Here is a 14,440-nt window from a genome sequence, read left to right on the forward strand (position 1 = left end):
TCCTCTTCAAATTGCTTGTTTAAGATTTTCTCGCCCTCTTAATCCAGTCACATCTGTGTTTTCTTGGATTACAGGAAAAATTGGCTTTTGTTCTGCTTCGTCAGATTTAATTTGTTTCAGTTGTGAGCCTGTTGTAATAAACACTTAGACTGGGAGACTTATACAAGAGACTTTTACAAGAGTCTATCAAACTATATGTGAACAGAAAGTTTTGTTTATAATAGCTAATAGCCATAATTATAAAAGCTTGGAGAACATAAGGAGAGTCCATTTTTCAAACAGTCACGATTATGTAAAGGAGTAATACAAACTCAAATCTAATTGTGTGCAGAAACTACTGTACTAAAATGAGAAAAAATGTATTGAAATGTAAATCACCTCATATTTCTTCTTATACAGCATTACAGCTGCAAAACTGCTGCTGCTGTTCTTTTCTTCTGTGAAACTCACTGGAGGAGGGGAGTTATTATATAAACTGTATCCATGCACAAGCATCCATGCAGGGCTGACAATCTTCAATCAAACACAAACAAATGGGAATCTTTGTGTACCTTGCGATGTGTGTGAAGGCCGTCAATAATTGCAGTAAGTGCCGTTACTGAAAAGCGCATATGGATTGCTGAGTGCTTAAAGCCATTGGCTTGTTTGGTGGAATCTGTTAGCACAGAGGAAATCTTTCAGTTTCCTTTTCACACATCTGAGGTTTTATGCTCCTTTTTATCTCATAGTTTGTATGAAAAAAGGCCTCTCCAGTGTATGTTCATTACACAGTGGGACCATACTCTACAAGACTCGTATGAATTGTGCTTCCACTAATTGTTAGTCATTTAGGATCCATAAAGTCTTTTTTTTTTTTTACATTAATGGCTTCTAAAATTAACTGAATATATTCTAAAAGGCATATTTACTGTAAGCTTTTGCAAGAATACAGCATTATGGTCTGCTTGATAAACTATGCCCCATTACTAGACACCGTGAGGGAGCTTTTAAGAAGCATGCTGCCTCTGTCCCTCTACACTCTTCAATATCTTCCACTTGTAGCAACAAACTGCCATCATCTTGCTGTAAATCCGTTCTGCAGACTAAAAGCCATAATTTCTCTTCGTTTGCGAGCAAAAGTCAAAACAAGGGGCAACGGACAGAGTGTGCACCATAGTTTCTCCCTGCTGTAACAGCCGGATAGGCATTTACACATGTAAAAGATGTCTACATGATCAGATGTTCACTAGAAGCCCTGTTACTGCTCTGCTGACTCCTTGTAAGTGCAGCTATTCATCATCATCATCGTCATCGTTATCTTCTGCTATGCATATATTAGCAGGTGACTATAAATGTCACACAGCTTTACATTAAACTGAGAAGATAAAAAATAACTTAATGATGTAGTTTCACATTGACAATCAAACTGTGTGCAGTAATTAGTAACCAACGCTTACAACATAAAAGAACAATGGTGATGCCCCTTCTACACAGATCCAAACATCTTGTCAGTGAGGTGGAGTATAAATGCATGTCCAGGAAGCACAACATGTACAAGAGGTGAAGTTGAGACTCCTGCCCCAATTTAAGACCTTGACCGCAATTATTAACTCATCGGGGACCTCTAGAAGCATCCCATTGGGACAAAGTCAAAATTATTGACCAGGAGTCAGTAGACAACTGGTGAAAGATCACAGTAGGTCGTTTGGATCCAATGACTAATACTGTCCTTTTATCAGAGGAAGGAGTTGCAATCATACAATTGACCCAATTTACATGAAACTGAGCCGGCTCCATTTCCTTAGGAAGACTGTCCCAAGCAGATGAAAGCTCAAGAAAGCTATATTTTTCACTTAAAATAAATTGGCTTTTTAAATTTCAATCTCACCACCATAATTTGAAGGGGAAAAAAATACGAAATATGAAAACTCCAAACTCAACACTTTGTAAATGTCTTTAAGGGTAACCTCTTTATGTCTTGTAGGCAGATGTGTTTGGTTCACAGGGAGGTTGAAAAATCATCTGGTTTGATGTTGTGTCAGGGGCAGAGGGAAGTAAATGCTGCTTTTTATAATCTTCTGCAATTGTATTGAAATGAGGTAACATCTAAAGTTACAATGTTTCAAAGTACATTTCAAGGACATTGCTTAAAGGAATACAAGAAAATTGTATTTCTGTAATGTTTTGGGAGCGGATATCCTGCTATGTGCCTTTTGTATGATATAATAAAATAAACTACAGACTGAAAAATTCATATTTCATGTAATTGTGTCACTTTATTTTTTTACTCCCTGTGGAGTCATTCCTCTTTAGAGTTTAAAATAGGCAGTTGGCCAACAATACTGTATGTTAAAATGGTTTTACTAGTGCAAAAATAGTCATATAGCTATACATTTCAAAACCTAGACACACTTTAGTCAAGTAGCTTTTTGATTATCTATTTGCATCTTTTCGGTTCGGCGCTGTCATCTATTTTTGGGATGAAGCTGATTTTGCCTTTCTGTTCTCCTTCAGCTCGTGTCGGTCCCATCTCTGTTGCTCTCCTTTTATGAGAACTTTCAAAGCTGTCAGTGGGACACAAAGTGGAAGACATCATTTGAATTTCAAAGGCCTGACAGAACACATTGCCTCTATCAGCAGAGTAAAGGTCCTCTTGACAAGAAAGTGCCTTCAGAATTAATCATCCACGCTGAGAGTCCTCCTGAATTCTGCTTCCTCTCCCAGTAAAGCGAGCAGCCAAAGATGTGGTTGGAGAGAGAAGGAAGCCATAGCCAGACTTGGTGAAAGAGCTGAATCCCCGTCCACCCACCAACCACCGCCCACCCTCACACCCCCGCTAGCTGCCATTCTGACAAGGACTGAACATATGTTTTTATGGGACGAGCAGCATGAGGTCATCTTGTTCTCATTTGTGCCCCTCACTCACATTGATGAGTTTCTTCTGTTTTGTGAAAACGAATCCTAAATTGTGTCATTTTCAGTGCACCCCTGGGAGACGTAAAATGACCCATGAAAACACAAAGCTGGAGCTTCTCCTGAGCCCTCAGAGGTTCTGTTCGCAAGACATACGGCACCAGCGAGTGGCAGACAGCTTCCAGCCGTCATTGCTATGAGCTAATTAGCCATCACTAATGTGAATCAGCTTCCATTTTTACTCACTTTGATTTACAGGCCTCGTCCCCATTACATCTCCATGGCGACAATGCAGTCTTTATGGACTGTTGTGAGCTCCGTGCACTAAATGATCCCATAAAAGAGCGTTTATGGTTGCTCAGCATCACCAGTCCCTCTTGGAGGATAGTCCTGTGTGTAAGCTGTTGGGATCAGATGTCCTCATCATGAGCCAGATCTTCTTCTGTGGGTTTGGGCTTTGATCCAGACATTAAGCACATGGGTAAATGTTTTGTTTTAGAGACCACAAACTCTGAAGGAGAAGTAGATTATTATCACCATATTAGCATTTCCTAAACATTATGCAGCAGCTGACTAAGCTGTTTCTACATAATTTACATTCCAGTGTCTCTCTATACTCTGTATGTGTTAAACTAACAAATATAGCGGAGTACCGAAACAAAAAAAAGACAAAAGGGAGGTTGGTATGAAAGGAATAAGAACTGTTCACATTTTCAGTGCAATGATTGATAAAAGGCATACACTTCTGTACAGTCTTTACTCAAAGGCATTACTAATATTGTAACTGATGAAGGTAGTTGTGCTAAGAATGAAAAAAAGAACAAGAAAAGAAAGTTTGAGAGAGAAGTTCATATCCTGTCAATTGTTTCCACATGTACAATACAATATGTTTAAAGTAGGACCAATATATCAAAAAACAAAAAAAAACCCAAATGTACATTAACTGTGGCTGCTGTAATTAATTTCCCCTATTGAAATCATGTATTACATATTAACTACTCTATGTTAGTAATGAACTACAGCAAGCTGAACCTCTGATGTACAAAAAAATTATCTGATAACATCTGATCTGGGGCAACAACCACTGGCACAACTCACAATAACAGTAACATATAATATTTGTGACAGTGTTTCATAGCTTTTATTTGAGTTTGTATCAAATATTTTCTTTAGTTATCCTCAATTTTTCTTTGTGGTTTTCGGTGCACAAATGCTATATGTTTGACCTGTTTGCTAAAATGCTGAAAATGATTTAAAAAAAGAGACTGGCTTGTATTATGAGCCCATTATAGTCAACTTTGAATTTGTGGGTGTATTGTGAACCATGTCACAGACCTCTGAGCACAGATGTAGTTCTGGCTATGCTGCAGGCTGCTTTTACATGTACAATATTTTGGTCTGAAACAAAGTCTTTCTGCAGTCTTCATACACTTATTTACTTTTAAACACAATGGATCCTGCCTACAAGTACTTTGTTTGAAGCTGAACATACCCTCTATCTTGCCCGACCTCATTCATAATACTGTGACTGAAATGAGTTTTTAAAACATGAGATGTCTACATATACACAGAAAGTGAAATTAAAATGGTAAAATCTTTATTACTTTATTAATTTATTTTATAACTATTGTATAATGGTCTACTCTACTCCGCTCTAAGTAATTGTTTCTCACAATTTAGTCTGATGAAATTGGGATTTTTAACTGTTCCCACTGCTATTGTAATGTTTGTCACATTTTAATAAAAAGTCAAGCCTGCGGAACAGAAGAGCAGCTTCGAGCCTAATGAGCAGCACGCAGGGGGAGCTTTTTAGAGTTCATGCCTCTGTTGTGCACTTTTATCTTCGGTGTGTAACAGCCTCAAAATTAATTTACATCACTGCATCATGAAGCACTCCCATCTTCAACAGCCATTACCTTTCAAGTATGTCACACAAAATTCTGCCCGGCGTGCGTTGGCGTTGTCTAAATGTCAAATGTACTTCAGAGAATCTTTAAGTACTCATCCCAAGAAGGGTGAAACATGCAGACTTAATGAACCACAGTATAATATCCAAGTTTGTTTACCTTGTGGATATTTTCCTAATTTAAAAGCCTGAACTTCCTTTTTGTTCTTGCAGTTGAAACCAAAGTTGCTCGAGACACTTACTTTGTATCCCTCTCATCAGTCTCTGTTTCTAGTTCTGGGGGGGCTCCTGTCAGGGGAATCAATCTACAAGACCAGGGGAGGGGAGGAATGACACAGCAGCCATCGCTCACCCACGCAGCCTTGCTCTGCTCCTGACGGTAAGCCCTGCGATGATGGGAGGAGTGCGTGACAAGACAGGGAAGAGGAGTGATGGGGTCTCTCCATCACAGCTAAGGCCCTGTCAGCATGGCTCAAACACTTTTTCTTCTTCTTCTTCAACTTTGTAAAATCAAGTACCTCACCAGAAAACTGCTTATGGCTAACCAGGAGTTCTACTTCTTTCTCTTTTTCCATCCGCAGACATCTATCCCATGATGTTAATGAGAAAGAAGTTATTGGGGGTAATCATTCATTACTGATAAAACTGGGCTGCCTGGTGAGATCTCTTGGTGGGGGGTAGGGAGGGATGAACAGCTGCTGATAATTCCAACAACCTGGTACTAGACTGTGAGTTCCTCATCATCTGATCCAAAATTTAATTTACTGTGTAATTTCAATGAACTTTTAAGTCTGCAAAGGCTGTAACTCATCCAACATGTTCAGTGTCCTGCATCTGTCTAGGGGAGAGCAGATAGTCGTTTTTAGAAGAATCAGAAGACTGCAGACGTGAGGGGACTCCCCTTTTTTTTGGATACAAGCCTTGATGTCTACTGTTAAGATGACTTTTTTTCACACCTGTCAGTAAGCGAAAGGACCTTCAACAGCTGCATAATTCTGATATGGAGAACTTAAGGTGGATTAAAAAAATATGATGAATATTCTGTTTCACATAAAGCAATCTGCCACTGATATGGAGCAAGTAATGTGAAAGCAGTCTTTGCTTGTGAGTGCTTCTCTGTTTATGGGCAGCAGTCCATGAGCCCCAGCTGAATACTAAATGCTTATCAGAGACAGTTGCCGGCCAGAGGCCAGAAAGCAGTACAAGTAGCGGCTGTGTTGTGCTCTATCAGACTACAAAGATTCACAGAGCCACTAACTTCAATCCTGAATAACTATCAGAATAGAGCACTGTGTGTCCCCCTGCACTGCCATTTCTCTTCATTACATCCACCCACAGACAGCACAGAGTGGAACCATGTCAGCCACGGTCTGCTGCTGATTAGGCACCATCGTTTATTGGCCTGGACAAAGAGCCACCTCTACAGGAATCAAAGACACATCAAAAGAGCAAGCCAGAGCATGCCAAGCCTAAAAATAGAGCTCAAATACAAATTAACATGACTGAATATGTCTATCCAGACAGTGTTGATTTTCATCAAGGAACTATTCATGACCTTTGTCAATGACAAAAAAGGAGAGAACAACTAAATAAGTAATAAACAAGAAAACAAACAGCAAAGAAAAACTAAATCATAATGTGAAAGATGGACAAATGAGCATTGAACGTTCTGGTAGCACTTTAGTTTATAACATACTGTCATGTAATTGTAAGCAGATATAATGTTTAATTTACGTATTAATGTCTTTGTCCGCATCACTAACTCTTATGTGCATGCTGGTTATATTGGATATATGCAGATAATAAATGACAATATAGTAAAACACTTGAAAATGTCCTGCATTTCTCCTGTATAGCTACATTATAGTGTGTTAGAAACTGTTACTGCTTAGAAAATCTAAATAAGTTATGCTTTACTGCAGTTTCTTGTATGTCAGTAACACCTCAGCAGGTACATTTAGCTGATGCTAGCAATTATTGGATGGAAAAAAACAATCTCATTTATTGACAATCAAATTAAGACAGGACAACAAAAACAGCTGTGACAAATGATTAAAAAAAAGAATGTAGACCACCACACCCTTTTACAAAAAAGTGAGCTAAGACTGACATAACCTCAAGTTAGCGGTGTTCTGACTCCTGTCAGTGTCTGAATAGTGTTAGTGGCCCCCTAGTGGCATGTCAGGGTTTTACACCTGAAAAGGTCTGACTTGAGAAGTGACCTGCATAACACACGCAGACTGTGCTACACCTCAGTGGTTGTTGTCTGAACCTTGGAGTAGATCCATCAGTAAGTATGGCTGATCTTAGCTCATTTAAGTTAAGTTTAAGGTTGTTAAAGGAGCATTGAAGTTGAAACCTTTTATATCTTTTAGTTGGTAAACAATACTTACAATGCTAATGCTAACGGGATCGTAGCTAGTAGCATAGCAAATTCAATTCATTGTCAAGCCTCATTCATGTTGTATTTTAGGTTTATGTGTGAACCATTGCCATTCACTGTGTTTATGGTGTTACTTACCTGTGAGAGGATACTGTAAAAAAAAAAAGAAAGATGTGTTTGCCTTTGTTAATATTGTTTTACTTACCTGATCTGTAACCTGAAAAGGAAAAAGAAAGTGTGACCATAAGTGTGACCAGTGTTGTTGCATTTAATTTAATTTGTAACATTCTGTATATTTCATTCTGTTGCAGTTTTACAGTTGTTGTCGGCTATCTGTCTACACTACAGCTCACGTATTATCCAGGACAGAATAAGCGGCAAAGTTAATGTTAGCTTAAATTGGAGTAAATGCAGGATTAACAGCTGTCAACCATGTTATTGGACATTTTAGCTGCTCATATAAAACCCAGACAGTGAATACTATTTTAGTGAAGCTAGGTAAGTTACATTGCCAGAATGAATAGACAAACCATTGGCAAGGTACTCCAATAGCTACTTAAGGCCAGCTACATGATGAATTGTGAAATCATTTCATATACTCCCTTTTAATGGGTGGCAATGTCTTCATGCAGTAAATAGTCCCAACAGTTTGTGATCAATATAGAGGGAAGATGCATTTCATTCATCTTTGAATCAGAGGTAGAAAAACCACCACTGCATATGCAAAATAGCATGTCTTTGATATTTAAATTCAAAAAGACCAGTGTAGTTGTACATGTTTAACTGTATGCGGATTTATTAATTTATGCTATTTGGGTTATGAATATATACACAGTGATATCCTTTTTAAGTAGATAACACCACATCAGCATTTCCCCGGTTGCTAGGAGGAAAGTAGAGTGACTGGTGGGGGCAATGGGAAGACTCCCTGGTTGGGAGGTGGATTTAGGTCTCTTGGGAAATGCAAGGCCTCGGGTCATAGTCTGATGAAACCTTGCTCTAATAGTGGTGCTCTTGTAGTGTGTAGGTAGCTACAGTATGTGTTTAACAATTTTAAAACCAGCATAAAAGGAAGTGCAAGAATTACAACAGCAATGAAGTTTCTCTAAAAATTAGTGAAGAGAGTTACTAGATCAATAGATGATCAAACTCCTGCAACTGTTGCATGAAGTCAAATGAATTTTCCATTCAAATTGAGCCCTGTTAATAAAAAAGTGAGTATGGTAGGTGATTGAAACTGATTGGTCTGTGTTCACTGGTAAAGCCATGTCCATGTATCTAGTGGCTTCACTCCCTCTCACATACTGGCTAAAGCATCCTCGTCCAACCTCCTTGAAAGAGAAAATATGAGAGACATCTGCTCAGAGTATTTTTGCTCTCATCATTTGTTTCCTTTGGACACACTGACACGCTGTATCTCTCCAAGGCCACATGCACTGACGGAGGCTATTTGCATTTCTTACGCCCAATATTGTGTGATTATGACACGTGAGCTAGAGGTATTCAACACCTGTGACTGCTCAAACAGTGTGAGAGAGTGAGAGAGGAGGTGGCGGCAAAGCAGAAACTGCAGGGGCTCGTCAGTTATTAGCCTGTTTCTGGCTGAGAATGAAAATGAAGCAAATGAGGCATAGTTCCATCGTCACAAACCATGTTAATAACCAGCTGCTCTAATCCTCAACTCACTTCACTGGTGATTCTGCATTTTTCTCACCCAGTCTCCAAAAAATCCTTATACAATAGTTTTTCATTGAGGGGAAGCAACTGACTTCTAGAAAGTAGGACAGTCAACAGATGAGCAGGAGCTACAGTATGTCCTTCCCCCAGGTAAGGAGGAGGTGACAGTGATAGTATTGATTATCATTGAGCTTACCTAGCTTCTCACTGTGATGGAGTGATTGCTTTCCTGTGTGCTAATATGGTGCTTGTCTGTACGGTGTCCTTGGACTGTTGTTATTACATGCTGTATACTGTATATGCTATGCATTATGTTTTGACCCAGATAAGGAGAAACAATTACTGCTCACATAATTGATGAAGGAAAAAAAAAGTTCATGTGCTACAAATACATTGGCCTGGACAAAGAGCCACCTCTACAGGAATCAAAGACACATCAAAGGAGCAAGGCAGAGCATGCCAAGCCTAAAAATAGAGTTCAAATACAAATTAACATGACTGAATGAGTCTGTACAGACAGTGTTGATTTTCATCAAAAAACTATTGATGACCTTTGTCTATGACAAATCTAAATAAAAAGCAAGAAAAACTAAATCATAATGTGAAAGATGGACAAATGAAGATTCCCCGTTTTGGTAACACTTTAGTTTGTAACATACTATCATGCAATTGTAAGCAGATATAATGTTTAATGTACATATGGTGATTTATATGGTGAAAATATAAATGTGCTACAAATACATTTTGAAGGCTTCATGGTCCAAGACCCATTTCAGTCCATTTAAAAGGTTAGTTGACAAAAAATACAATTTACCAGTGTGGATCTAACCATGTGGATAGTTTTAGTTTCAAAATATATTTCTTCCCCCAGCCCAATACAGTGTAACTGAATGAATGTACTGTGGTGCGCATAGCATTGGAAAAATACATTTATACAATTCAACAGTTCAACAGCAACATGACATTACTCTGGATAAGCCACAGACCTCACTGGTTTTCTAAGAGAAAACTCCTGTTGCAAATAAGAAACTGCTTTTTTTGCAGCTAAAAGGGTGTTAGACATGATTTTTCCACTAGCATTTCATTATTGAGCATCATGAGGATGTCCATAGTGGTTAAGTGTTTAACACTGTTGCTTAACAACAAGAAGGTCTTGGATTCAAATTTGACCTTTCTGCGGACTGCGTGAGGTTTCATCTGGGGGGTATCATTTGACTCCAACACTCAAAAGATAGGTGTATTACTGTACATCTTAAGCACTTTGTAGTCACATTCATATTTATTCTTTATCTTTGCACTAAATGTCACCTGATTTATATTGTTTGGTGTACTGTTGTTGTGTTATATGTGCCTTGTAAGGTGACCTTGAGTGCTTTGAAAGGCGCCTTTAAATAAAATGCATTATTATTATTATTATTATTATTATTATTATTATTATTATTATTATTATTATTATTATTATTATTATTATGCTGTTCCCCTGTCAAGGGATGCATCCTCCAAAGGACTTTATGCTGGGAATTATGCAATGTCCCAAAAAGAATGATGAAAGGGGAAAATAACAAGAGAGTAAAAGGTCTAATTATGCAACATAAGTAAAAGCACCTGTGGTTGGACTGTGGCTGTTTAGTGGCTTTAAGCTGTACATGTCTCACTTTATTCAACTAATTATCTGTCAAATAAGACTTTATACAGTGCAATACAGCAGAAAATGTTATGCAGAGGCTAGTGGAAACTATCATTGTCCCTGTTATCTTAACAGTTATGTTACAGCAGCTATGTTACAATCTCTAGATTGAAGTCATAACAGTTTAATTTGGTTGATGGTTTGATTTAATATTTGATAGACAGCATCTTTAAATTATTCAATTATACCAGTAAGTGAAAAATATAAATATAGCCCATCTGACTGTCTTATTTTCAGTGTGATATTTTCACATTACAGAGAGACACCTGAGACCACAGTGAGAGCTACATGAGCCAGACTCCTAAGGGGTGTGGTGACAACGGGAGCATGATGAGATTGAGGCACCCCTGACTGTGTAGACACACACACACACACACACACACACACACACACACACACACACACACACACATACCCCAGCCACCCGCCGCACACAGACAGTGAAAATCCTATTTGTCACAGAATTGTGTGGGGGCTTTAATTAATAAGGCTTGTGCTGGTAGAAAATTGAATTAGATGATTATAGTAAACAATGTGGCGGTAATTCCAGGAATTTAAATGGTGTTTGGGCTTCCAGTATATCACCAGCAGCATTCATTGTGGATTAAAAACACTGATGTTGGTTGCCAGTTTTGATATACTACCACTTAAACCTGTCCAGACTCAATAGTGTGAGTTGATTGAGCTAAAATATACCAAGTAGAAACATATTCAGATTGTTTCTATGAAGTCTTTCGCATCATAGTAATATCCTTTCTTTGCCCTCATACATGCAGCGATGATACACCAACGCACTCACATGCCCAAAAGTGTCATCTCCCAGCATGTGTTTGCTGTGTCTCTGTTCTGCTTGCATCAGCAACGTGAGTTTTCAAGGAGAAACAACCCATCTCCCTCCACAGAGAACTTGTCCCTCCGCACTTGCTGCAAGGCAAACTTTTTGTTTTGCTTCGCATCACAATGGCACCATGCCCTCGTTTTTCTATCCAGCTCTCCTCCGCGGAACAATGTACAAACACGTACAGTCGGAGCAGAAATACTCCCTCCTTCCACATGGGAATCCCTCTGTTACAGTGACTAATGTGTTGTCACTGTCTGCGCTGGGAATACTGACAAATATGGTGCAGTCAAAAAAGTGATATACTGCAACAGTTAAATAAAGTTAACTGTACGTATCAGAAAGGGAGCATATATCTCATATGATTCTCTCTAAGGTAAGCTATACATCTTCATTAATCACTGCAGATCTCTGGAGCACTACATAATAATCCACATAGACCTGAGTCTTATTGTGTGTTTATTGCACTTTAGCTGAGAGCTACGATTCTGGATAGATTTAAACTAGTCACAGGTCTAGTTAGAACTGCTAGTTGCTCCAGCTCTTTATAAATTCTAACTTAGCCTAATTATTATGTAGATGTTTACTGTAAGAGGAGATTTACACATAATTTAGCTCCTAAATAGGGATTAAATCCTACTTAATTGCTCTTGTTGTGTAGCTAACTGAGCGAACAGACAAAACTAATGTTAGCATTGCTAATATATGACCTGTTTAGAATGAGGCGTAAGAGATGATGGGAAATATGGTTGTCACAATAATCGTAACACTTGCCATTGCTGTTTAACAATGCTGGAAACTGGAAACATTATAATAACCTGCAATTACAAAGAGTTACGTTGATGACATTTGGCTAAATGATGATGAATGAGGTTAGCTTCATTGGATGTTTTCCTATTATTTCAGTGGAATACTACTAGCCGGTTGAAAAACATGCATTTCTCTTTAATGTGTACTATTACCTGAATTTACAGGTAATTATCAGTCAAGTTTAATATATAATTTCACCCCTACAACAGTAATTTGGGGAAATCATGCTAACGATTTTGCAATGCTACAGTGGCTAGTACTTTAATGATATTAGCAGCTGAAAAACACGCATTTCTCTTTAATGTATAATATTGCCTGCATTTACAGATTATTGGCAGTCAAGTATAATATAGTCAAGTCAAATTTAATATAATTCACTAAAACAGCAATTATGGAAAATCATGCTAAAGTTTGCAATGCTAAAGTGAGTTGTTTTGGTGGCGCAACTGATTTGGTAAATCACTTCCAAACAGGACTTAATGCACAAACTTAGTGATGAATTGTGTCAGCTACTCCCCAGCTGCCTCACTGCTGTGTGGTATACTGGATGAATGTTGCTGTTGTTTTGTCACCAATTATATGGAAATCTATCAGCTGACATGTTTCGATAGATATCATTCATTCCTCTGCTGTGTCATTACTAAATGGCATGTCACTGTGCCTCCATCTTTTTTTATGCAAAGGTCACCTCAATTGGCATTCTGAGGCAGCAGGGCCGTTGAAGATTGGAAATTAAATCTCCATCACCACGAGAGAAATCAGTTTCCACAGAAGGGACCAAACAGGGCCGAGACAGCCCAATGAAAAGTTCATTTGAATTATGGATTGCAGTCATTTCCATTGCATTTTTCACAGTGATTGTTTTTTAGTTTTCCTGGAACTGTGTAAAGGTTAATTGTATAATTAAGTAGCTGTTACTGCCTTTGCTTTTGTCTGCATGTCACCAGGGAACCCAGATTATGAGGAAATATTGCATTGTTGTAGTAAATTTAAGAAAACACTGCATAGAAAAAACAGTATTTAAACACACTTTCATACGTTTTTAAATTTATATTTATGTTAAACTGTAAGTTAAGTGAAAATGTCATGTTTGCCCAAGACATTCTTTTGAGAAAAGATGTGATACTTCAAGATGTTTTTTAGAAATCTTGGCCCCCCTCCGAAAACTGTGGTCTTTTCCAAGGCGTCTGCTGCAGATACAGAAGTGTCTTTGTGACATTTTCTGATGTGTCCTCCCCCTCCATCCATCATTTACTGACATGAATTGCATGTGAGCAGGCAGGTGTTGCAGAGCAGACTGGCATTCCTCCACAGTCTCAATCACAGCCTGGAATACTGGAGTCACGAGGGCTCAGCCACTTTTCCCACCCCCGGGATAAAGCCTCGACACCATAGCTCAGACTGGTCCCATTCTCTCCTATTGAGTCCAAGGTCGCAGTTCCATAGCAAGGGTCAAGGTGATAGGCTGGCAGCCGCCTGCCTCATGCATATGGATGACAGACACTCCATCTGCTCCTCTGCAGAATGCAAATACACAAGCCTCTTTCTCTGCTCTCTTTTTCTGCCTCAAAGGGCAACCCTGCCAGACCTTACATGGCATCAGTTCCACTTGTTGGTCGCAGAGTGACGATTTATTCTAAACCATAATAGAAATGCAAGTCATTGCCACCCAAAGTCCCCGACCCAACCTCCAGCTCCACCACAGCTGATCCTAACACTTTCCTGTCTGATAACATGTATTGCCATGTCTGAAAATTTAAACTGTTGTTGCTATTACCACATTTATTTTTATTAAGGACTGTATTGTTTGGTATGGGATTGTTATCTTTTATGGCAGGAAAAGTTTTTTCACTAAAGCAAAGTCACTTGGCACAATTGCGTTCTTTAGGGAATGCCCTGCTCCACACTTACACAGTTACACACATTTAGAAGTTTCTCAGTATAAACACAGGTTGAAGTGTTTTCCAGTTAGCAGCTGCACTGGATTATCTGAAAATGTAGAAACCTGCTAAAGCGCACCTCAGATGTCCTTTCAGTGGTTAGCATTGAACAACTACAGCTGCAAGTGTACACATTTCAGTGAAGTTAGTGATGAAGAAGAGTTTTACATTCTGTAAAAGTTATTCTTCTCATTCTATGTATAACATGACCCTATGGACTCTTGACACAAGAGGATAACGGCAGTCCCAGTGACATACCTATGAATTTCATCCAGTTGTCTGTGATTAGGCTGTTTCATTCACTCAA

This window comes from Scomber japonicus, chromosome 3 (genome assembly GCF_027409825.1).
Source record: "Scomber japonicus isolate fScoJap1 chromosome 3, fScoJap1.pri, whole genome shotgun sequence".
Classification (NCBI taxonomy): domain Eukaryota; kingdom Metazoa; phylum Chordata; class Actinopteri; order Scombriformes; family Scombridae; genus Scomber; species Scomber japonicus.